The sequence below is a fragment of the Equus quagga genome, chromosome 9 (assembly GCF_021613505.1).
Source record: "Equus quagga isolate Etosha38 chromosome 9, UCLA_HA_Equagga_1.0, whole genome shotgun sequence".
Taxonomy (NCBI): Eukaryota; Metazoa; Chordata; class Mammalia; order Perissodactyla; family Equidae; genus Equus; species Equus quagga.
The window spans coordinates 85,797,242-85,824,456 of record NC_060275.1 but is presented as its reverse complement, the minus strand read 5'-3'; positions in this window follow the sequence as shown (position 1 = coordinate 85,824,456).

Genomic DNA, 27,215 nt, shown 5'->3' with positions numbered 1-27,215 from the left:
GGATGGTATTTATGTCACAAATGTTAAATATATAGCATCTACAAATACATGCACTTTGCTTTGACTTAGCTGCAAATAGGTCATCTGAAAATGTGAAGATATTTTCCACTTTTATATGAGAATAATCTGGTTTTTATTTTTGTAGCTTTCAAGCCACTTTCAACTATGTTATCACTTTCAGTGATCACAACAGCTCTGTGGTATAGTTAGGTATATGTCTCAAAACAAAAACAAAAAGAGGAAACAGATCGGGTAAGTTTTAGAGACTTTCCCCAAATCTTATGTGCAGTAAATATCGCAACATCAGAAACAGATTTCATAGTGTCTAGAATATTTATAGTCACCTGTATCATATGGGTTTCTTGAATAACAATGAAAATATTTATTATTATAGTATCAACAGCTATAGAAATGGAAAGGGTTGGAATGTGATTGAATTTTATTGACTAATGTTATCCTATATTTTAATGACTAACAATTTTAACATGCATACTATTTTTCAGTGGTTATCACTAGTCAGATACAGATCATAGAGAGGATCTAATTTTCATACATCTTGCTAGCAATTTTCAATATCAGGAGGCCACTAGGATTCCTGTTTACTTATTAGAACTTCAGGCAGACATGGTGAAATAGGATCTCAACAAATGCATAAATGCTGGCCAGGTCGCACAGACACTGGGAATAAGACTCGTGAACATAAATAAAATAAAAGCCATGAAAGCTATTCTAAAAAAAGGGTAAGGTACAGTTGGTGTACGGAGAGCAAGATGGTGTTCAGGGATGGCAAGGGTAATATCTGGAGATAAAAGATGGTCAGAAGATACTGACTCCTTCTTATTTAACAAGAAAAAATAACATTTTATGTATGGCAGTGGGCGGGCTTCCTCTGATTCTCCCTTCCCTGTTCCTAGGGGAACATCTTGTAATTATTCAAACCTGGAAATGAGGCACTGTCAGGATCGAGCTCTATTTTGTACTCACAAAGGGCAGACCATTCCAATGAGCTGTAGCTACTTAAAGGGATGGCCAACTGAGAGGTAATATTGGGGGAGCAAAAGTGATCAAAGATGTGCTATCAAAAGTAACAGCTACTTGAAAGCAATACCTGTACTACTCGAGATACATAAAAAGGGAAACTTCTGGAGAGCTTGAAGACCCAATGATTACCATAAAATACAGATTTGCTCAGTGTCTGTATGACTGAATAAAGAACTAAAACCCTAAAAATTCTTATTATGTGTCATTTGGTTGTGACCAAAATGTCATCTAAACAAATCTAGGATTTCTTGCTATGCAATATATTACTCTTGCCTATGCTTAACTCCCTTAGAAGTTCACATACGGTATAGTGTTTTAGAACATGGAATGAAGAAATGCAGGCATGAGTTTGAATCTGAGCTCCACCATTTATTATCTGGGTGATGATAGGTAACTTATTCATATTCTTTTGACCTCAGTCTTTTCATTCGTTAGTTGAGATAGTAATATATTCCTCACAGGATTGTTACAAAGGTTCTATTACATGAAGTATGTACAACTTTTAGCACCGTATTCAGTGCTAGATTGAACTCAGCATATGGTGGCCCTAGGTAACGCAAATGAAAAAGCGGAAATGTTTCTGTCACAAAATACCTGCAGTTTCAGCAGCATGCCCCACAAGGGACCAGTGTGGTCTGTTCTCTTGACATGATTTCTTCTCTTGACTTAACTCTGTGGCTCTCTGCCTGTGTTCTTTCCTCCAAGCAGCGTTCAAAGTGATATTTTAAAGATGCAGGAAGATCATGCTCTGCTCTAGGATAGGGGCCTCCCTTGTCTTCCCGTTGCGCTCATAATATACACACATCCCTTACTGCCAGCTGTGTCCACCTCCTTCCTGTCCGCCTCTCCTACTTTCTCAAGATAGACTTCTTCCCATTCCTCAAGCACATTAAGCATGTTCTTCTTTTAGGATATTTGCTATTGCCGTGTCCTCTGCCTGGGATGCTCTTCCAGCAGGCAGCTCAAGCTTCATTAATTTTTGCCGGATTGATTTTAGCTTCGTGTAGGATTTCTCAGTCTCTGCACTATGAACATTTCAGTCTGGCTAATTTTTCGTTGTAGGGGAGGGTTCCAGTTTTATAGGATATTCTGATGTATTCCCAGACTCTATCTATTATATGTCAGTAGCACATCTCTCCACTCCCCCAAGTTGTAATGAGAAAAATGTCTCCAGACTTTGCCAAATGTCCCCTGGGGGCAAAATCACCGCCCTCTCCAAACGCACCCTGAGAACCACTGGTTTCACATCACTTTCTCAGAAAAGCCTCTCCTCCTCCCTCAACCAAGGTGGACCCTGAGTCACTACCGATCCCACACTATTTATCCCCCGTTATCTATCATAAGGCACTTTAATCACCCAATCTTTTCTTGCTTGATGATTTCTTTGAGTATTGTCTATCTCCCCTCAAACAGTATAAGGGCCTTGAGAGAAGAGACTGTGATTGGCTTGTCTATAATAAGGATGTGACAAATACATATATACATACATACGTATTAGTTGAACAAATGGATTGATGAAGAAATGTGTGCAGTGTCCAAATTGCAGTTTAGTTCTATAAACCCTGTTTTTAAACATGATTTTATGTTAGTAATTTAAAGACTAATTTAATATTACAGCCATTTAGCAGATATTAGTTGAGCGCTTTCTAAGTGCCAGGCATTATCCTTGTTGCTTGGCAATACAGTGGGCAACAGGACGGAAGAAGCTTACGTTAATCCTAAGGTCATGTGGCCCTTCACTTCTGAAAAGACCTATAAAAGTAAGAAAAATCTCACGTGATTTGATATTTGCTAGAAATTTTCAAAAGTTAAGATTCTTCTTAGTAATTTTTTTGATACTGCTGAAAGCATTTAAACATACTTAGTTCTAAATCAGTATTGAGCTTTCCATAAACAATGAAAAAAATACAAACTATCTACAGTTGGGAAGGGAAAAACGTTCATATCATGATTGGAATTTTCATTATAAACATGAGCAATTCCAGGATAACTAGAAACCTGGGCATAATTATATGTAGCCTAGATTAGCAAAATCTTAACGTACTTAAAACTAATCTGAGAAGAATAGATTATTCGATTACTCTCTATCTGTATCAGGCCTGAGATATCACTAGGAGGAAATGCTAAAAGTATTAATGTTACATTTTAAAATGAGCTGCTGGTAACTTTCCTTCATCAAATAAACCTAAACTGAGGATTATTTTGATAGACTATAAGCACCAATAGATACTAGCTGAAAATGATTAAAAGTCCAGTGGGCTGGGCAGTGAGATCCTTAACCAAACTTCTCGTTTGGAATATGAAAGATTCATAGATGTATAACTGATATTTTTGCAATGTGCATTTGTTATAATTCTTCATGGTATTCCACCTATGTAGAGGTGAGCTAACATAAGCACATGAACGTTTCATAAATATACGCACATTCTTATAACTAAAATAGTTCACATCTCTGGTGCTTTATATCAGTCTATATTTCATCGCATTTTGTGCGAGTATGTTACTAGCACAACTGAAAGGCCTGGATGCCTGACTGTTGTGCCATGAAACTCTTAGAAGGATATGCCAGAGATCTTCAGGAAACACTTCCAATGGCAGCTGCAATTGAAATAGGAATAAAATTTTGAGAAGCATCTGTTGGAAAAATCAAAACATCTGGATAAATGTAGGCCCTAAGGCTCCTGAGATTGGCAAAAACTATTCTATCATGAACGGGTCTTGGATTTAGAGGAGATGATTTCATTTGACTGGGAATAAGAAACTAATATGGGACATATGTTAGCCATACTTGATGTCATTGCTTCACGTCTCAGGGGCAGAACATTTGGGGTCACTGTCTCCAACCTCTGTAGCAGGTCTGCCTGTTGGGATAATATAGATTTACTTACCTGGCGGGAGTTCTAAACGTTATCATATAGTGAATACTTACTCTTTTGGGGGGACATAAATCCTTTCCCTTAAAAATTTTATAAAAATTTCTTCTTTTTCTTGTATATGCTTTCTCTGCTCTTAAGATCAGAATCCAGGCTTTGATAGTCAAAGAAGCATTCACACATTTAGGGTTAAATCTCAAATGTCATGTGTTACTTAAAATTATGTCTGTCCCTTGAGATATTATGTTAGAGAAAAAGGAAAATATGTATACCATTTATATCATATTGTAATATAATATTGTATTACAAGACTTATTATATAAGTCTGAGGATAAAAAATATTCCACCAGTTTAAGAATATCAATTTATAGACAAATAAGCACTCTTTTCAAAATGTTTTATACAACTTAAAATTATTTTTATCATTTACATTCTCTTTGTATTGAGTGCTTTCTCTGGAAACATATTCTTATATTTCTTTAAAAAATGTTTGCTTGCCTATTTTTAAGGGGTCTCAGAGAAGTGCTCACAAATGGAAAGTTCCTCAAGTTCCTATAGAAGTGTTCCTAAAGAGGCATTTCTGAATGGCAAGCCTTATTGTTTATAACAAACATCCTCTTCTCATTCTTGTTAGACCAAGATCAGGTCTAAATTATCTTCCCACATCATCCTAAGTAAATTCTCAGAGTTCAAGTTCATCTGGCGTTGTTTCAAATGAATTGAGTCATGGCTGCTTGCCTCCCCATCTCCTACTTCTCCCCAACATACACAGGCCACTCACTGAGAAAAGCCACTTCTGTGCTTTAATCTCAGAAACATAAATGACAGCAAGCTACAAAGAAGCCAGAAAACATTACCCTGTTATTGAGAACTGATTGACCTGAAACCAAAATAATGCAAATGTAGAACCTAGGAGAGAAATAAGCAAGTGGACTGCTCAGTGACAGCCTTAGGCACATCCTTATGGAGTCTTCCAAAGATGGTCACGCCAAAATTGGCTGACCCAGAATAGTTTGTCCCCAGGCTGCAGGTGCTGCAGGAAACCATAGTTCTGATGGAAGGTGCCATTCTGGTAATTGAAGTGATTTTAAAAAGGTGATATGGACCATCTTCCATGATCTTTCCCCAGTCTCTCATCCTACACAAGCCTCTCAAAGCACAATCTTAATCACAAAAATCACAAGAAATGCATACCATACATGAGCACAATTTAATCTCTAACATATTTTCTGCCTCTTCCCGTATAAAGATCTGCACTGCAAAAAACAAACAACAAGAAAAAAATGTCTTGGGCCAGCCCCAGTGGCCTAGTCGTTAAGTTCAGCATATTCTGCTTTGGCAGCCCAGGTTTGTTTCCCTGGGCATGGACCTACACCACTTGTCTGTCAGTAGCCATGCTGTGGCAGTGGCTCACATTACAGAAAGAGGAAGATTGGCAGTGGATGTTAGCTCAGGGTGAATCTTCCTCAGCAAAAAAGAAAGAAAGAAAGAAAAAAATGTCTTTTATAAATGCTATAGTGTGACTGAAATATTAAAAGGCACATATACAAAAACCTTAATGAATTGTTATAATTTGAAGAAAACTACTTTAAATTGTTAGTATTTAAATTACAACAATGATTAGAAAAAAACTATATTACTATGATAGTTTCAAGGGTGTTTCATTTAAAAGGAATTTTATTATGTAGTAAAAATCTTTAAGCCTCTTGATTGGGTGAGTAATTTTTCAAAGCATGACAGATAAGTGGGAAGATTAGCTCTCAGCTAACATCTGCCACCAATCCTCCTGCTCGTTTTGTTTTTTGCTGCAGAAGATTGGCCCTGAGCTAACATCCATAGCAATCTTCCTCTACTTTATATGTGGGATGCCTGCCACAGCACAGCTTGATAAGCGGTGCGTAGGTCTGCACCCAGGATCTGAACTGGCTAAACCTGGGCCATCGAAGCAGAGTGTGCGAATTTAACTGCTGCACCACTGGGCCAGCTCTGATAAACGGGTATTTTTAAAGTGCATAAATGCCTTCAAATTTTTCAGAACTCTTAGCTACAACCTTTTATTCAATAATACCATGCTTTCTTCAAGATAATGCAAGGTAAGCTTAATTGTAAACTGTGTCTGGATTGAGAATAAATTCTGCAATGGTAGATCCAAAAGGATGTTTTATAATTACAATTCACAACTTATAATTATAACGTGGTGATTCTTACCAACATTATTGCATCCCTTAATGACTCTTCATTTGTTTACATGTACTTTGAAAATAAGTTAGGTTAATGTCTTTTTAAGAATATTTAGATTTAGTCCTGCACATCACTGAATTTTACTTTTAAGATGCACTTGCCTGTATGCAAATTTTGCCTCAAACAAAGTAAAGGCATGATTTTCAAGAACAAGTCTTGAGATATGTGAAAGTAATGTGTTAAAAAAGACATATATAATGTCGATCGAGGAGTCTGGAAAGAGTGAAATTACTAGATATCTCAGAAATCTGGGAGGCTTTGAAACCTGAATAAAGGATATGCAACTAGAGCAGGAGCAGAGAGTGGCCCTAGCATCCTACATGATGATGAATGTGGCAAACGGAATGTTTCACTACAGATATTCCCAAGATTTCTGCAATCTACATACAATATTTGATATATTTGATGATAATATTTTGTTATATTTAAACCTTTACTACAACTGAACTAAAGTGCTTTTCAGAACAGCATGTGGTAAGTAGTTCAGTGTGGTAACTGTTACCAAGTGCAACACATTCGAACAAAGTCGAAGGTTTGTAAGACACATGGTCTAAAAGCTAGTGTTTCTCAAATTTTAATGTGCATACAAATCATTGGAGATCTTATCAAAATGCAAATTTTGATTCAGAATACTGGTCGTGCCTAAGAATCTGCATTTTCATAAACTTCCAGGAGACACTTGATGTTGTTGCTGGTTTAAAGACTAAATCTAGCATAGAAAGAGTTGCCATCAAGGGCAGTCAATACAGCACAAATTTGCCACATTCAAAGACTGGGGATAAAATAAAATAAAAATCGCAATAAATAGCGTATCTTGATATTGAGCAATATTATAGGGTTCCTACTTTGTACCAGGCACTATATACTCTATATACGTATTATCTCACTTAATATTCCCACACCTTATGAATGAGGTGCTAATATTAGCTTCATTTTTTGATTGGAAAACTGAATTTAAGAATCATAGAACTGGTGAACATGAAAGCTAGTATTCAAACACACATTTTTCCAATTCTAATTCATAGTCCTGTTATGTATTTATTTAATGGTATTGTTTCATATATGAGCCTAGAGATGAGATGGAGAAGACAAGGTGGAATATACTTAGACTTTATATTGAAGGGTTTTTAGCATCCAAATGTAAGAGAGCCAAGTACTTCACAGAGTTAACTAAAATAGAAAGTACTATTTTGTAGAGTTTAATTTGTCACATGCATTGTTCATCCCTTCTTAGTTTAGTATGATGCATATGTGTATCTATTTTAAAGTTTATATCATTATTGGACATTTGCAGATGGCATGGGGAGATAATATTTCAGGTAAAGATGACTTCATGTGCAAAGCACTGGGAATGAAACAGCACATTGTGGTTGGGAAATAGAAATTGTTTGGCATGCTGGAACATTTGGTCTGAGAAAACAGCATCTGGAAAGAGGCTGGAAAGCAGAACATGGGCCAGATCATGAGTTATCATTCAGCAGAGTTTGGGCTTTATGACATAGGTAGAATGCCACTGAAGGAAAAAACAAACTCAGATTTTTTATTTTTAAATGAAGATTCTGTCAGAAAAAAAAAGAGGAAAGATTAAAGGAGGAGCAGACTACAGGCAAGCATACCAGTTTGGGAATTTTCTCATAGGTGAGGCAAGAGAGAAGGCTTAGTTTTAAGGTAGTACCCATTGAAGGAGAGACTCAAAAATATTTAAGAGGTGATATTATTGGGACTTTGTGAACAAACGGATTGAGAGAAGTGATGGAATCAATTTACACTGTAAGTTGAAAGATTGGGTAGATAGTAGTTCCATTGCCAGAATTGGATTCTTTGGGGCATGTTGACATTGAAATTCCAGTAAAAATAATAGGTTTTTTTTTAATTGCCTACAGATAGAACATAGCATAGGAAAGGCAGATGGCTTTATTTTGCAGTCCAGCTCCAATTTACTGACAATTGCTCAAAGTATTGTGCTAAAACTGTTATGTTGCTACATTGAGGTTCTTTAGAAAATACATTCATGTAGCTTTTTCGGTTATCTATAGGTTTTTTTTTGTAATCTACAGAGTTGCTATTGAATTATTTTTAACCTTCCAGAGAATAAAAAATAAGATACTAAGGTAGAGTCAAGATTGAAGTAAACGCAAATAAACAACTCAAATAAATGGAAAGGAATCACGTGAAAGAAATAAAGGAGAAATTGTGAGATGTCAGAACAGAAAAATAAGCTATATTTATATAATCTTTCTTCCTCTAAATAAATTCTTTCTATTACTATTTATAATTCTGGATATTATCAATTTATTCTTTGTTGTGAATGATTAAGATTTAGCTTGATTGTACTAAAATACCTCCTCCTCCTATTTCCTCCCAAAAAAGCTGAATAACCATTTTTGTCTCTTCAATTGATTATATTTGTACCTTTGTAAATTTAAAAGTTGAAAATTAACACCTCTTTTTTTCAGCAGTGATAAGCAGAAATTCTTTATGCTTTCTAAATTGATAACATAACCATTCCATGATCACTTCTATTTAATATTTCATTGTAACCATTTCAACAAGATAAGAAACATAAATCATATTATAAGTATTTTAAAAGAATATATTAGGGCAGGCCCCATGGCTGAGTGCTTAAATTCACATGCTTGCTTTGGTGGCCCAGGGTTTCACTGGTTATGATCCTGAGTGCAGTTCCAGCATGCTCATCAAGCCACACTGAGGCAGCATCCCACATAGTAGAACTAGAAGGACCTACAACTAGAATATACAACTATGTACTGGAGGGCTTTAGGGAGAAGAAGAGAACAAAAAAAGACTGGCAACAGAAGTTAACTCAGGGCCAATATTAAAAAAAAAAGAATATGTTTATGCATAATTGTCAACTTGAAGCCAAGTGAATATACCAAAGACATTTATAATAGAAAGAGAGGTAAAAGGGGAAAGTACGAGGCAATAAAATTTAAAAAATTTGAAGTAATAATGGCTAAACATTTTCCAAAATTAATGACAGACACCAAACCACAAATACAAGAAGTTCAGAGAATAGCAAGCAGGGTAAATACTGAGAAATCTCCACCTGGGCATATATGTATTCAAACTGCAGAAAACCAAAGACAAAGAGAAAATCTTGAAAAGCCAGAGAGAACATTACCTATAGAGGAACAAAGATAAGAATTACAGTGGGCTTCTCATCAGAAACTATGCATGTAAGAAGAGAATAAAGTGAAATATGTAAAGTGTTGTAAAGAAAAAGCAAAACATCAAAAAATCCACCTAAAATTCTATATTCGGTGAAATTATCCTTTAAAAGTGAAAGAGAGGAGGTGACATCAGCATCATGGCCGAGTGAACTCTTCCCTTATATTCTCCCTCATAAGATACAATGAAAAGGATATTCATAAACCAACAGAGGACATTCACATGACACAAAAGATGTCACAACATAACACAACACAAATTCAGAGAGGCCCACACAGTCATACATCTGAAGGTGGAGGGGCTGGACCCCCCAGGAGGAAGTGCAAGGAGGTAAGAGGAGCTCAACTCCCTCCCTGGCAGCAACCCAAGTCATGGGACTGACCATGGCTCTGGGAAAAGAGTGGGGGGGGGTGACTCTCTGCAGGAACAGCTTCTTTCTCCAAGTTCCCTCACAGTCCCACACAGAGGTGGATAAGCTATTGCGGGGGTGTCTTCATCAAGCCAGCACCCCAGGAGAAAACATACTGAGGGCAGAGTAAGAATGCTCTGGGTATCGTACACATGGAAGAAAGTGTCCCTGCTTCCGCTTGGTACTCCAGCTCAACTGGTTGGCCAGAATGCCTGAAAATATGTAAGCAAAGCAGCAGTTGTGAGTGAATGAGCTGAAAATTGCAGACAGGCACTGTCAGCATAGATTGTAAGGATAGGCACAGATGCCATGGATTGCAGCAGGCTCAGGATACACAGCTCCTTACCCCTCCCCTCCAAGCAGCAGCAGGAATCTGAAACCAGATACTGTCACTATGTGAAGGCACAAATCCTTGCCATCAAACAGTATGAAGAAATATATTAATACTCCAGACCAGAAGGAAAAAGACAAGCACTCAGTCGTCAAGCTTGAAGGTACAGAAATTTACAATATAAATGACAGAGAATTTAAAACAGCTGCCATAAAACATCTCAGTGAGTTACAAGAAAACATAGATAGACAGTTCAATGAAATCAGGAACAAAATTAATGAACAGAGGGAATTCATCACAAAAGACATTGAAACTATAAAGAAAAATCAATCAGAAATTTTGTAAATGAAAAACACAATGAATGAGATAAAGAAAAATCTGGAGTCCCCAAATAACAGAGCTGATATTATGGAGGACAGAATTAGCATTTTGGAGGACAGAAATATAGAAATGTTTCAGATGGAGGATGAGAGAGAACTAAGACTAAAAAGAAATGAAAAAATTCTACAAGAAATATCTGATTCAATTAGAAAATGCAACATAAGGATTATGGGTATTCCAGAGGGAGAAGAAAGGGAGAATAGAGCAGAAAGCTTGTTCAAAGAAATAATAGCTGAGAACTTCCCAAACCTGGGGAAGGAGCTGGTTTTACAAGTTAAAGAAGATAATAAACTCCTAATTATATCAATGTAAAAATACCTTCTCCAAGGCATACGTTAGTAAATCTGGCAAAAATCAATGACAAAGAAAAAATATTAAGGGCAGCAAGGCAGAAGAAAATAACTTACAAAGGAACCCCTATTAGGCTTTCAGCAGATTTCTCAGCAGAAACTTTATAGGCTAGGAGAGAGTGGAATGATATATTCAAAATTCTGAAAGACCAAAACTTTCAGCCAAGAATACTCAATCCAACAAAAATGTCCTTCAGAGGTGACAGAGAAATAAAAAGTTTCCCAGATAAACAAAAGCTAAAGGAGTTCATTGCCACAAGACCTCTCCCACAAGAAATGATCAAGAAGGGCTTCATATCTGAAAAAAACAAAGAAAGAGTTTACAAAGCCTTGAGCAAGGAGATAAATAGGCAGACAAAGTCATAAAATTGCAGCTCTTTAACAGACCAGGTTAGCAAACACTTAATTATAACATTAGAGACAAAGGGAAAGAAAACATCAAAAATAAATATAATCTTGTCATTTTAACCACACCCAACACAAAATGGAATAAATTATTGTGCAATAACTTATAAGAGGAAGAGGAAAGGAATGGAATTGGCTTAGACTAAGAAAATAAGAGGCTATCAGAAAATGGACTATCTCATCTATGAGATTTTTTTATACAAACGTCACAGTAACCACTAAAAAAATAATTAGAACAAAGACACAAATGATAAATAAAGAGAAAACTAAGAAAACTATCTTAGAGAACTACTAAACTCAATTGGTAGTCTCAAATACACGGGAAGAGAAATAAGGGAAATACCAAACAACTGGAAAGCGAGTGATAAGATGGCAGCATTAAACAGTCATATATCAATAATCACCCTAAATGTAAATGGATTAAATTCTCCAATCAGAAGACACAGAGTGGTGGGATGGATTAAAAAACAAAACCCAGCAGGAAACACATCTCAGCTCTAAAGAAAAATACAGGCTCAGAACGAAGGGATGAAGATGATACTCCAAGCTAATGCAAACAAAAGAAAGAAGGTGTTGCCATACTTATATCAGACAAAGTAGACTTCAAGATAAAAAAACCAATGAGAGACAAAGAGAGGAAGTACATAATGATAAAAGGGACACTCCACCAAGAGGACGTAACACTTATAAATATATATGCACCCAACAAAGGAGCACCAAAGTACATAAACCAACTATTGACAAACATAAAAGGAGATATTAACAACAGCATAATGATAATAGGGGACCATAAGGCCTCACTTACATTAATCAACAGATCATCCAGACAGAAAATCAACAAGGAAATAGTGGAACCAAACAAAAAACTAGACCAGATGCACTAAATATATATATATATTCATATATAGAACACTCCATTCAAAAAGAGCAGAATACACATTCTTCTCAAGTTCACATGGAGCATCCTCAAGGATAGACCATATGCTTGGAAACAAGGCAAGCCTTGCTAAATTTAAGGAAATTGAAATCACATCAAGCATCTTTTCCAATCATAATGCTATGAAACTAGAAATCAGCAGCAGGAAAAAAGCTGGGAAAGTGACAAATATGTGGAGACTAAACAACATGCTACTGAGCAACCAATGGATCATTGAAGAAATTAAAGGAGAAATAAAAAAATATCTAGAGACAAATGAAAATGAAAATACACCATACCAACTCATATGGACTGCAGAAAAAGTGGTCCAAAGAAGGAAATTCATAACACTACAGGTCCACCTTAACAAGCAAGAAAAATCTCAAATAAGCAATCTTAGACTACACCTGAAGAATTAGAAAAAGAAGAACAATCAAAGCCCAAAGTTAGCAGAAGGAGGGAAATAATAAAAGTAAAGCAAAAACACATGAAATTGAAACCAAAAAAAACAGAAGAAAGGATCAATGAAACAAAGAGCTGGTTCTTTGGGAAGATAAAAAAATTGACAGATCCTTAGCCAGACTGACTAAGAAAAAAAGAGAGCAGGCTCAAATAAATGAAATTAGAAATGAAAGAGGAGAAATTACAAGTTACCACAGAAATACAAAGGATTATAAGATAATAATATGAAAAACTATATGCCAAAAAATTGGACAATCTAGGAGAAATTGATAAATTCTCAGACTCATACAACCTCCCAAAACTGAATCAAGAAGAAGTAGAGAATCTGAATAGACCAATCATAAGTAAAGAAATTAAAACAGTAATCAACAACCTCCAAAAGAATAAAAGCCCAGAACCAGATGACTTTTCTGGAGTATTCTACCAAACATTCAAAGAAGATTTCATACCCATCCTTCTCAAACTATTCCAAAAAGTTTAAGAAGATGGAACACTTCCTAACACATTTTATGAGGCCAAATCACCCTGATCCCAAAGCCAGACAAGGACAACACAAAGAAGTAAAATTACAGGCCAATGTCACCGATGAACATAGATGCAACAAAATATTGGCAAATGGAATACAGCAATACATTAAAAAGATCATACCCCATAATCAAGTGAGATTTATATCAGGGATGCAAGGATGGTTCAACATCCACAAATCAATCAATGTGATACGCCACATTAACAAAATGAGGAATAAATAACACATGATTGTCTCAACAGATGCAGAGGAAGTTTTTGACAATATCCAACATCCATTTATGATAAAAACCCTGAATAAAATGGGTATAGAAGGAAAGTATCTCAACACAATAAAGGCCATATATAACAAACGCACAACCAACATCATAATCAATAGGGAACAACTGAAAGCCATCCCTCTGAGAACAGGAACAAGACAGGGCACCCACTCTCACAACTCTTATTCAACATAGTACTGGAGGGCCAGAGCACCTAGGCAAGTAAAGGAAATAAAAACAATCCAAATAGGCAATGAAGAAGTGAAACCCCCGCTATTTGCAGACAACATGATTTTATATATAGGAAATCATACAGAATCCATTGGGAAACTATTAGAAATAATCAACAACTAGAGCAAAGTGGCAGGGTACAAAACCAACTTAGAAAAATCAGTTGCATTTCTATACTCTAATAACTAACAGAAAGAGAACTCAAGAATACAATCCCATTTACAATCAGAACAAAAAGAATAAAACATCTGGGAATAAATTTAACCCAGGAGGTGAAAGACCTACACAATGAAAACTGTAAGGCATTGAAAGAAAGCGATGATGACATAAAGAAATGGAAAGACATTCCACGAACATGGATTAGAAGAATAAATACAGTAAAAATGTCCATACTACCTAAAGCAATCTACAGATTCAATGCAATCCCAATCAGAATCCCAATGTCATTCTTCATGGAAATAGAACAAAGAATGCTAAAATTCATATGGAGCAACTAAAGACCCCAAATAGCTAAAGCAGCCCTGAGAAAAAAGAACAAAGCTGGAGGCATCACAATCCCTGACTTCAAAATATATTACAAAGCTACAGTAATCAAAACAGCATGGTACTGGTACAGAAACAGACACACAGATCAATGGAACGGAATTGAAAGTTCAGAAATAAAACCACATGTCTATGGACAACTAATCTTTGACAAAGATGCCAAGAACAGACAATGGAGAAAGGAAAGCCTCTTCATAAGTGGTGTTGGGAAAACTGGACAGCCACATGCAAAAGGATGAAAGTAGACTGTTATCTTTTGCTATACATAAAAATTAACTCAAAATGTATCGAAGACTTGAAGGTAAGATCTGAAATCATAAAACTCCTAAAAGAAAATATAGGCTGTACATTCGTTGACATTGGTTTTAGAATGATCTTTAAGAATAGCATGTCTATTCGGGCAAGGGAAACAAAAGTAAAAATAAACAAGTGGGACTTCATCAGACTAAAGAGCTTCCGCAAGGCAAAGGAAACCAGGAACAAAATGAAAAGACAACCCACCAACTAGTAGAAAATATTTGCAAATCATATATCTGACAAGGAGTTAATCTCCAAAATATATAAAGAACTCACACAACTCAACAACAAAAAAACAAACAACCCGATCAAAAAACGGGCAGAAGATCTGAGGAGACATTTTTCCAAAGAAGATATACAGATGGCCAATAAACACATGAAAAGATGTTCAACATCATTAATCATCTGGGAAATGCAAACCAAAACTACACTAAGATATCACCTTACACCTGTTAGAATGGCTATAATCACCAAGACAAAAAATAACAAATGTTGGGGAGGATGTAGAGAAAAGGGAACCCTCATACACTGCTAGTGGGAATGCAAACTGGTGCAGCCACTATGGAAAACAATATGAAGATTTCTGAAAAAATTAAAAATAGAAATACCATATGACCCAGCTATCCCACTAGTGGGTATTTATCTAAAGAACTTGAAATCAACAATTCAAAGAGACTTATGCACACTTATGTTCACTGTAGCATTATTCACGGTAGCCAAGACATGGAAGCAACCCAAGTGCCCATCGACTGATGATTGGATAGAGAAGATGTGGCATATATATATGTACTATGGAGTACTACTCAGCCATTAAAAAAGATAAAATCATCAGGGTTGGCCTGGTGGTGTAGTGGTTAAGTTTGTGCATTCTGCTTTGGCAGCCTGGATTTCTCTGGTTCAGATCCCGGGAGCACACCTATGCACTGCTTATCAAGCCACGCTGTGGCAGGCATCCCACATATACAATGGAGGAAGAGGGGCACAGATATTAAGTCGGAGCCAATCTTTGTCAGCAAAAAGAGGAGGATTGGCAGCGGATGTTAGTTCAGGCTACTCTTCCTGAAAAAAAAAAAAAAGAGACAAAGTCATCTTATTCACAACAACATGGATGGACCTTGAGGGTATTATGTTAAGTGAAATAAGCCAGACAGAGAAAGATAAACACTGTATGATTTCACTTATATGTGGAAGATAAACTAACACATGGACAAAGAGAATAGTTTAGTGGTTACCAGAGGGTAAGAGGGTTGGGGAGTGGGCATAAAGGGTAAAGCCACACATTTATATGGTGACTGACAGGTAATAACGTACAACTGAAGTTTCACAATGTTATAAACTATTATGACCTCAGTAAAATAAAAAATTTTTTAAAAAAGAAAGAAAAATACTTTCCTAGACAAACAAAATCTGAAGGAATTCATCCCCTACAGAACTGATCTTCAATAAGTCTTACAAGGAATTCTTCAGAAATAACGAAATGATATAGGGCAGAAACTCAGATCTATGTGAAGAAAGGAAGAGTACCAGAAAAGGAATGAATGAAGGTAAAATAATATACTTCATTTTTCTTGCTCTTAATTAATCTAAAAGACAACTGATTGTTTCAAATAGTAGTAGTAACAATGTATTGGATGATTATAGCATATGGATAAATGAAATGAGTGACAGCAATATTCTAAGAGATGAGAGGAAGGAATTAGGAATACAGTATTCTGTTTTAAAGTACCACTACTACATGTGGAGTGGAATAGTGTTATTTGAAGGTGGCTTTAGACTAGTTACAGATATAAATTTCAAAATCTTGTGCAACCACTAAAATTTTTTAAAAGAGGTATAATTGATAGGCTAAGAAAGGTGAAAAACTGGAACCATATGAGATGTGCAATTAAAACCAGAAAAGACAGAAAAAAAGAGGAAATATGGAAACAAAAAAGGAGTGCACAGCAAGTCCAGGTAGAAAACAGTTACATCCTCCAAGACACCAAATTCCAAGCTATAAAACATACCTCCTGGGGCCAGCCTGGTGGCCTGTGGTTAAGCTAGGCCCACTCTGCTTTGGCAGCCCAGGTTCAGTTCCTGGGCGTGGACCTACACCATTCATCGGTGGTCATGCTGTGATGGTGACCCACATACAAAATAGAGGAAGATTGGCACAGATGTTAGCTCAGGGTGAATCTTCCTCAAGCAAAAAGAGTAAGATTGTCAACAGATGTTAGCTCAGGTCGAATCTTCTTCAGCAAAACAAAGCAAAGCAAAAATATACCACCAAGTTTAGAAGACTAGGAATCATACAAAGTATGTTCTCAGACCACAAGTTTAAGTTTCTAGTTTAAAAGTACTAGCCCTCATGGTTTCACTGATGAGCTCACTGGTGAATTGAAGGAAGAAATGATACCAATTCTCCATAATCTCTTCTAGAAAATAGAAGTACAGGGAACACTTCCTAACTCATCCTATGAGACCAGCATTACCCTAATACAAAAACCAGATAAAAACACTACAAGAAAGGAAAATGAGAGACCAATATCTCTCATGAATACACATGCAAAAATATAATGGCGGCCTGCAAATAATATTTAATTAGAAAATGGAATTGTCTTCACTGCCCAGGCAACATGGAACTTGGCCCCCTGGCAAGGAATAAGGTGGTATTCTATAACCTTGGAGCAGTTGGGCAATAGAACCCTGGGATAGCTTAACGAAGGCAAATCACACCAGGCCAGTGTTTTGCCCTCCATGGCAGGCTGGCTGGATGCTTGCCTATTGCTAATTATGCTAAGCATACTCTGAGTAAATCTAGTCCTCAAAGGATCCACGTGCTCTCAGCAGTCTGCTGAGAATCTAGGAGTTGGTTGTGGGAGAGAGAGGAGTGGCCTGGACAGCACAATTATGGTGAGGGCCTTGAGTCTAGATATATCTTACCACCTCGATTTTCACCTTTACTATGATTCAGGTGGTTGGGAAGTCCGGAATTGTACCCTGAGCCAAGGGGTGAGGAGAGACATACTCAGAGTCACTGCTGCCTCCTTACTCATTGCTGGTGGCCACCTGACTGAAAATGTGCCTCTTCTCTGCACTCTGAAAAATGTGACATTGCAATTCCAGGTTCAAATACTGTGTTTCAAGGCATTATGCTGGCTGTCCTGATCTTGATACAGGCGGAGAGAAGTCCACCCAACCAGAATGAGGTGAAAGGGTCCTTCAAGGTAATAGCTCTGTAAATGGGTTAGACAGTACCGATAATTCCAGAACAATAAGAAATCTCTCACATAATAGCAAGAGGACATTTGAAATCATCAGAGGCAAGGATAGGTGCATACGTATTGCCTTGAACTTACACCTTTCTGCTCTGAATTCTTTTGTACATTGTCACAAGCAGTAGCCTCCTCAGCTAATCTGTCATGATACTGCCCCTGCCACCTAGTACTGGCAAAGACAAAGCTGTTAGCCACCCAATCTGTGTAAGTCCAGATTGTCTGAGGAGCAGACACCAGGAAGGGAGTAGACATACAAGAGAATTATTGGAAGGGAACACATATGAAGGATGAAGTGGAAGAAGCAAGAGTAGGCAGGGTAGTGTGGGTCTGTGAAAGGAAAGGACAAAGGGAGCGTTGGTGGGTAGAGTCTTTGGACTACAGCACCATTCTGATACATTTTCTAGTGAATTTTCAGGCAGGGCAATGGGAGACTTTGATCCAAAGTTGCACGTTTGAGAAGAGAAGTTCCATGACTCACAGAAAGGAGTTTGCATGAGCACCACTGCTGTGCTTAGTCACTGATAGAGATTGATTGGGAGTTGCCTGGGGGCGTGGGGCGGATCCTCGGGGTTGGCAGCTGCCTCTATCAATCCACTATGCTTTCTGCTGCAGATCTGAGCGGTATGTTTTCCGGGCTGCCGTATATCTTTGTGTGTGTGTGTGTGTATCTTTAAAATGTGATAAATGTGGCTTTTCAAATTAGTGGAGGAAGAATGATCTCTTCAGTAAATTGTGCTGAAAAAGTCAGCTAGCATGTATGCTTCCTGATAGGAGCAACTTTTGTCAGATTTTTAACTGGATTCCCACTACCTGGAACTATACCTAGCATATCGTAGTTGCGCAAACAATTTTCTTAATTATGTTGAACAGTCCATTCTCCCTACTTTATACCTTTTAGTAATATTAATCTTAGGTGATTCAAAAAATTGATCATGAAAACTATAAAAGTATTGGAGAAAGTGTAGGAAAATGTATTATAAATTTAGGGTAGGAATAATCATCTTAATTAGACAAAAAAAGGAAAAACGCTATATTTGGTTATGTATAAATGTAAAATTTATTTCTAAATTAAAAGATAAGTAAACTAAGACATAATGGACAAAGGATTAATATGCAAAAGTATTTTAATAACTGTATATCAATAAGAAACAGAAAAAAACTGGCAATGACCATAAATAAAGCAAATGCCCAATAAATATGAATGATGTTTAATAGCTGGTAATCTGGGAAATGCACATTAAGATAACACATTTTGATCTACTAGATTTACAAAAACACAGTTTAATAAGATTATACATTGGTGAGGACACAGGTGGGCAGACACTTTCCTACACAGCCAGCAGAACTGTATTTTGGACAGCCATTTTTGACAGTGTATTTTGACCATTTTGGCATATATTTTAAAGTAAATATTCTATATATTCTAAGTACTAGCAATCCATCTTCTAGTTCCTATCCTAGAGAAATACTTTCACATTTACAGGAAAAACTCTTGTGCAAGGACGTTGATTGTATAGGTAGTATCACTTTTAATTGAAAAATTGGAAACAAACTGAAAGTCTATGGAAAGAGGAAAGACTAAAGAAATTATTGCATATCCGTAGTATGGAGAAACTTGCAGCTATTAAACAAATGAGGTATATACTAAGATCTTTTAGATATTCTGGAGTAAAAAAGGAAAATCATAAAACAACTGTAAAATGTGATATTATGCTTTAAAAATACAATTAGTGTAATAACAAGTGTTGGTGAGGATGCAGAGAAATTGGAACCCTCATACACTGCTGGTAGGAATGTAAAATGGTGCATCTACTTTGGAAAACAGTCTGGCAGTCCCTCAAAAGATTAAATATAGAGTCACCATTATGACCTAGCAATTCCACTCATGGGTATTTAGGCAAAAGTAAAGAAAATATATGTCCACATGAAAACTTGTACATGAATGTTCATAGCAGCATTATTTATAATAGCCAAAAAGTAGAAATAACTAAATGTCCATCAACTGATGAATGGATAAATAGAATGTATATTCATACAATGGAATAGAATTCAGTAATAAAGTGAAATAAAGTACTGATGGATGCTACAACATGGATGACCCTTGAAAACCATGCTAAATCAAAGAAGCCAGTTACAAAGGATCTCATGTTATACGGTTCCGTTCGTAGGAAATATTTAGAATAGGCAAATCTGTTAAAGTAGAAAGAGGATTAGAGGTTGCCTAGTGCTGAGAGAAATATTGGTGGGGTAGGGATTGGGAAAGTAACAGCTAATGAGAATACGGTTTCTCTCTGGGGTAAAAGTCTAAGACTGGTTGTGGTGATAGAAGCACAACTCTGAATATACTAAAAACCATTGAATTGTACACTCTAAATGAGTGAATATACGATTGTGAATTACATCTTAATGAAGTTGTTAGAAATATAATTATAAAACAATGTTACGTCTTTTCTGTAAGGGCATATATATGAACATTAACTGAAAAAATTTAACACAGCAAGTTGATAACTATATTTCTAAGGAAGAATGTAGGGGATTAGAATTGAAAATAAAGTTCTCAAAATAGAAATTAGCTCTATCTTTAATGTTTTCCATTTTTTTCAGGTAGCATGTATTTGCGTACTATTAGTGTGATCAATAATTAACTCTCAGAAGTTATTTTTCTAATAGAGGATTCCTCTATATCAGACCTATCACACAACTTCTACAAAGGGAGGCTCAGATTTCTCCATCCCTCTTCTGACTGAGTGTCTCACCACCAAATCTTGCAGAAAAACTGGGTGAGAATGTCTGGAGTGTACTCTTGCCAAGTGTAAAGTGGAAATCCTGAGAAGTGCACTAACGTGCCACCCAAAATGCCACTGTTCCATTGAACAGTAACTTGATCTTCCAACATTATAAAGCCACAGCCCACAGATAATGTGTCATATTCACTCCTATTTAGCTATCAATTCTTTTTTAATTTAATTTAATTTTTTTTGAGGAAGATTAGCCCTGAGCTAACATCTGCTGCCAATCCTCCTCTTTTTGCTGAGGAAGACTGGCCCTGAGCTAACATCCGTGCCCATCTTCCTCTACTTTATACGTGGGATGCCTACCATAGCATGGCTTGCCAAGCGGTGCCGTGTCCACACCCGGGATCCAAACTGGAGAACGCCAGGCCGCCAAAACGAATCATGCAAACTTAACCGCTGTGCCACCGGGCCGGCCGTCAGCTATCAATTCTATTAGGGGAACTATTCTACTTTATGAGAAAGCTAGGGAGTTGTTTCCATGATGCTAGGCTTACCTTGTTCTTTTCTCTTCACCTTCCCCAAATCTTCTCACCATCCTCACTCCAACCCTATAAAAACTGGCAGCTAGAATTTCTACTCCTAGGCTGAATTAGTTGAGTTGAATTAGTAAGAATTAAAGAAAAATATCAACTTGAACTCATTTTGATGTCTAACAGATATGCTACTTAATGTGAGATATGCCTGAAAAATCTAAAATGTTAAAGGAAAGAACTTTAATGTGAAAAATCTGCAAGAACACACAGTACCCAACTAGAGCTACAAAGTAAAAATTCACTTCCTTAAATCCGCAAAAGAATTTTCAGTTTAATGAATGTATTAAGATTATACTGGGCATTTTTTCCATGGTTTATAGAAGACCCAGAGCAGCACTTCAAAGATTTTCTTCCTCCTCTAACTAAGTACAGTAGAATCTAATTCATAACATCTTGAATTTCCAAATTAAAATCACCTTTAATTAAAGAAGGTCAGCCAGCTCTAGAAACAAAGAGTGCTATAGTTTCTGAACATAAGTGATTATAATATTTATTACAGCTATATCTATATTTCAATGGAAAAGCCTAAAAAATAAATAAACAGAGCATTTTGCAGTCCAGAAAGCAATTAGTCTCACACGTTTCCTGTTAATAAATTAGAATAGACTTGCGGCCAGACTTGTGAAATGATTTCCATTAATTAAAAAATCAAGGGTTTAATGTTTATTCTCTTTTCCCAAAGGTGAACGGAAAGCTAGTTTTTAACTAAACAAGAGAACATAATTGCATTTATCCTTAAAGCTTTGAGGTGCCACTTTATTTTTCCAAATGACCAGGTGGGATATGGAAATAATATGAATGACTAGGAAATCCAAGAAACCAGAGTTTTCAATCAACAATTAATTATTGATCACTTATTTTGTATACACAGACCTAGGAGCCAGAGTCTGACACACTATTTATTAACCATGTCTCCTGCCTCAGGAGATTCTCAATCTAAATTAAAATAGATGAAACTTGATTCAGTGGTATCTTGTAAAATATACCCTCTACGTCATATGAAATTTTGAACAACTTCTGAGAAGATCATATTTATGGAGGCCTACTGTGATTAGGAAGTGAGACTTGAGTTGGAACTTGGAAGTTAGGTGGGAGATGCAGAGGTGAAGAGGAGGAAGGAGGATGTCAGGAAAGTCAACTATCAAAGCAGTGATGCAGAGTTCAGAATGAGAGTGGTGTGCTCACTGGAACAAAAACTAAGATTCTTTCAGGGCTGGCCCCATGGCCGAGTGGTTAAGTTCGCGCGCTCCGCTGCAGGTGGCCCAGTGTTTCATTGGTTCGAATCCTGGGCGCGGACATGGCACTGCTCATCAAACCACGCTGAGGCGGCGTCCCACCTGCCACAACTAGAAGGACCCACAACGAAGAATATACAACTATGCACTGGGGGGTGTTGGGGAGAAAAAGGAAAAAAAATAAAATCTTAAAAAAAAAAAATAAGATTCTTTCCTGCTGGAAGAGAAAGGCATATATAAAAGAGTAAAGGGAAATAGGTCGGGTGGGTAGGGTAGGATCAGGTAATGGAATCCTTAAACACAGGTCAACGAGCCTAAACTTGTTTTGATAGGAAATGAGGTGCTATCGTAGTTTTCTGAATAGAAGAGAGACCTTATCAGAGTAGTAGATCAAGATTAGGCTGGCATTGGGGCCGGCCCCATGGCCCCGTGGTTAAGTTCACATACTCTGCTTTGGCCGCCTGGGGTTTCACTGGTTCAGATCTTGGGCGCAGACATGGCAATGCTTGTCAGGCCATGCTGAGGCAGCGTCCCACATAGCACAACCAAAAGGACCTACAACTGGAATATACAACTATGTAGAATATAGAACTAGAATATACAACTATGTATTGGGGAGAAGAAGTAGGAAAAGAAAAAGAAAAAGAAGATTGGCAATAGTTGTTAGCTCAGGTGCCAATCTTTAAAAAATACAACAAAAAAAGATTAGGCTGGCATTTATTTTGCAAGAGAGAATTCCTCTAAATAATTCTATTATAGCAATGTGAGTATCTTTTATTGGGTTAAAAACTCCAGTAAAATGTGTATTTGCTTTGACTACTTACTAATTACAAATGTCAAAAAAAAAGGTATGAATTAAATACAACTTCCCACCTTCAGTCTCAGGTAAGCCGAAGAACTGAGATGTGAGGTGGAGAAGGTCATGGGTTCACCTTTGAACACATTGAGTTTGCAGTTACAGCAGAGAACCCATTTTAAAATATCAGGAGGTATATACGGAGAGCTAGCGATTAGATGAGAAAGTTCTGGAAATGTAGATTTGAAAGTCATCAATAGAATTGAAAAGCAAACATATGAAAGAGGACTAAGGTCCCCAAACTGAAACTTCGACGTGTCAGTGGTTAAAGAGGAACCAGCAAAGGAAAGAAAGAGGGATTAATCAGGAGAGCAGGGAGCAAAATAGGACGTTGTTTCATAGAAGGCAATGGAGTAAGGCAGTTCAAAAAGAGTGGGGTGACCAATCTCAGAAGATACAGAATTGAGATTGAAAAGAAAGAAAAATCCCCTGGGATTTGCAATTAAACACACACACACACACATGCGCATGTATCTTCTAGCTCAGTCATAAATAGTCTAAGTATCAAAAAATCTGCAAATGTCAAAATCGACTCTACTGTTTTTATCTTAGAGTATTTCATTCATTACCGTGTTACCATTCATTTTGTCAGATAAGCTGTCTATATTAAACAGCTTATTTGATTCACCAAAACAGAGTACCCTAAAGAGTTAACTGTGCTTGGAAGTGGGTGGAGAGTAAGTCAGAAATCTATGACTGTTAACTTAATTACAAATGGCTTTCACTGGCCTGTATTATTTTTTCTACTTTTCCTGACAAAGCTAAATGGCTTTATCTCCAACACCACGATAATATCATTATAGTTAGAAATGAAATTAATAATATTCCTGGGAAATGGCTTTCTCTTGAACATAATAATAATGTTTTATTCTCTTTTAAGCAAGGAAATGTAGTCCCGTGACAAAAAGTATTGTCTTGGGAGCAAACGGGGCTTCTCTCGCCAGCTTCTCCATACTACCTCAGCTGAGTTCCTCAACCACTTCAGTCCAATTTTTCTGTCTTTCAAATAAAAACAATGATTCTGGCCCTATTTACCTCGTAGGGTTTTTATGAGGAAAAATGAGAAATTAATGTAAAAATCTTTGGCACTTTAAAAGCTATTATCTCTTAGACATTCAATCAACCCACTCCAAGCTAAAAATAATTATTGCTTAAGAATAGGAACATGTAATTCACATGTAGCTTTGTGAGAACAGTCAGTTCTGCTGCCAATTTTCACACAACTGTAGCCTTAGACCAATTAATTATTAAAAGGATAATGTAGATTTGACTTTTTAGCAGAAAATACATGATCATAACATTCTAATTTCCTCTTGTCAAATGGATTGTTGCGTCTCCAAGGCTGAAAGAAAATGAGCCTTACCCCTTGTCTTTACTTGTTTTTTTCTTTCTTTTGGGCTTGATCACCTTTGCAGCATGCCTTTCTTCTGAATTCCCTTTCTTTCCAAAACTGCATTAGCAATGTTTATATTAGCTGTCAGAGTGGAGTAAGCCCCAAAGCCACAAGCAGCCTGGCCAGCTCAAGGGGGCCCATTAGAGGCTTTTTATTGTTGTGGGAGCAACAGCTCACAATCGTACATTAAGACTCTCTGCAACCAAAGGGTTTGTTTTGTGTTTGTATGCACTCCAAGCAGCCTCCTTACTATATGAAGCATTGCTCGTCAATGCATACGGCCCATTAACATTTGACCGCTGTCATAGGGCAAGGCTGCATACTCCTGAGGAGCAGGCAAGAGGTTATACAAAGACTGTAGGGAGTTCTAGGGTCAATAGGTCCTCCTAACTGACTTAATTAGGTACTAATTAACCTTTATGAATAGAAGCCTCATTCTGATCAACATTTGCTAAACAATTTGGCTGAGTCAATCTGGCTTTTGCATTAAGCTACTACTGCTATATTTCCGGACACCAGTTTATTTTCCCCCCCAAAAATGCCTTTTTGAAAATAACCCTAGGATATTTCAGAGAACTACTCCTTGATTATTTTCATTCTTCCTGGCTGTTCTCCCTATAGGAGTCCTTCAAAATGATCATACTGCTATCACTATCTATGCTCATTGCATCCATCTGAATGTATTTTTGGTACAACATATTACACTTTACTTACACTCGAAATCAAGGTTTCTTAAAATGTTTGTTGACCTTTAAAACCCCTCCTTCTTTTGTTCATCCAGGTTTCATTCTTTCCAAGCAGTTATTAGAGACAGCAATTGCTAAAATCCACAGTATCTAAACAGAAACCTCAGAAGAACTCAGTGCTGTTTTGTTTTAATTTTCAAAGCCTGGAAGCACCTAAAGTATTTTATCATTGCCACATATCTCTAAATCTTCTATCAATTTATTTCAAGGAAATGTTATTTTAAATTTTCAAAACATAACTGCTTAACAATCATTGAATCTTCTGTCAGCCTTTGTTTATAATAGATATCAGATTTTGAGTAGTAATGCATCTAAATAAATTTGGAGACAAGTTTTTTTTCCCTCTTATATAGGACTGAGCATAGAGTTACTGTTTAGTTATAATTTTGACTGAAATACCCTTGTATTTGTTTTTATTGTCGTGTAACCAATTACCACACAACAGCACTCATTTATCATCTCAGAGATCTGTAAGCTAAAAGTCTGGCCACAGCTCAACTGGGTTGCCTGCTCAGGGTCTTACAAAGTTGAAATCAATGGATGAGCTCTGTTCTCAGTTGGTCTCTTGGCCAGGGAAGAATCCATTTCTAAGCTCATTCAACTTGTTGACAGAATTCAGCTAGTTGTGGCTGTAAGACTAAGGTCCCTGTTTTCTTTCTGGCTGTTGGCTGTATCTCTCATCTCCTACAGGCCACTTTCACGTCCAAGATACATAATCCTTTCCACAACATGGCACACTGCTTCTTAAAGGCCAACTAGAGCAGCTTTTTGCCCTGCAGCAGCTACTTAGGGTCCTTTAAAAAGAGCTTTTCTGATTAGGTGAGGCTCACCCAGGATTATCTTCTTTTTTCTTTTTAAAGATTTTATTTTTTTCCTTTTTCTCCCCAAAGCCCCCCGGTACATAGTTGTATATTCTTCGTTGTGGGTCCTTCTAGTTGTGGCAGGTGGGACGCTGCCTCAGCGTGGTTTGATGAGCAGTGCCATGTCCGCGCCCAGGATTCGAACCAACGAAACACTGGGACGCCTGCAGCGGAGCGTGTGCACTTAACCACTAGGCCACGGGGCCAGCCCTGGGATTATCATCTTTTTGATTCTATTAACATCACCTGATTACAGACTTAAGTACATCTGCAGATCCTTTCACCTTTGCCTGGCATGTTACATAAGAAAATTGTAGGAGTGATATCCATCATATTCTTATGCCCTGCCCACGTTCAGATGGAAGAGATTCCTCTAGGCAGTAATCTTAGGGCCATCTTAGCGTTCTGCCTGATATAGCCCTAATCAAAAAGAGTCAAATAATTAAGACAACACTGACTTTGTTGTTGATGTTACTGTTCTTTTACTGGAATCTACTTGATAATTACCTCAACTCTCCAGGAAACTGCAGAGGAATATAATCTGAAACTTCTGCTGGCAACATCGAATAGTCATGATTGTAAACTGTGATATTCCCAAAGATTGCCTGATTGCTCTGATATTCTAAATGTTATCCTGGGATGAAGCCAGACCCGCGGGGAGTTTAGACACATGCAGCACATTGTTTGGTCCCTCAAAGATTAGAATTTACTAATCTTGGCTTTTCTATTACTTCTCAGCCTACATTTAAAGTTAGAATAAACATCTCTAAGAATCTCATCATCATATTTACGATATGCTTGATGCTCGCTGTATAACATGTTTGCATTTTTGTGGAAGAAATTTCAGGTTTCGGTAGAAAGGTTAACTATATGTATTCATGGAAATTAGTTTTTATTTTATGGACTTTGACACATACTATTCATCAAGATTCCAGTTTTATCTTAGCTACCACGAAGCAAGAAAGGAAACATAATATACGGCAAGAAATATACAAGACATTTTGGTTACAATCTTTATCCAAATTTTAATGTAATTTTTTGACCTGTGTTTTCTTTTTACCTTGATGTTCTTCACTTATTTTTTTA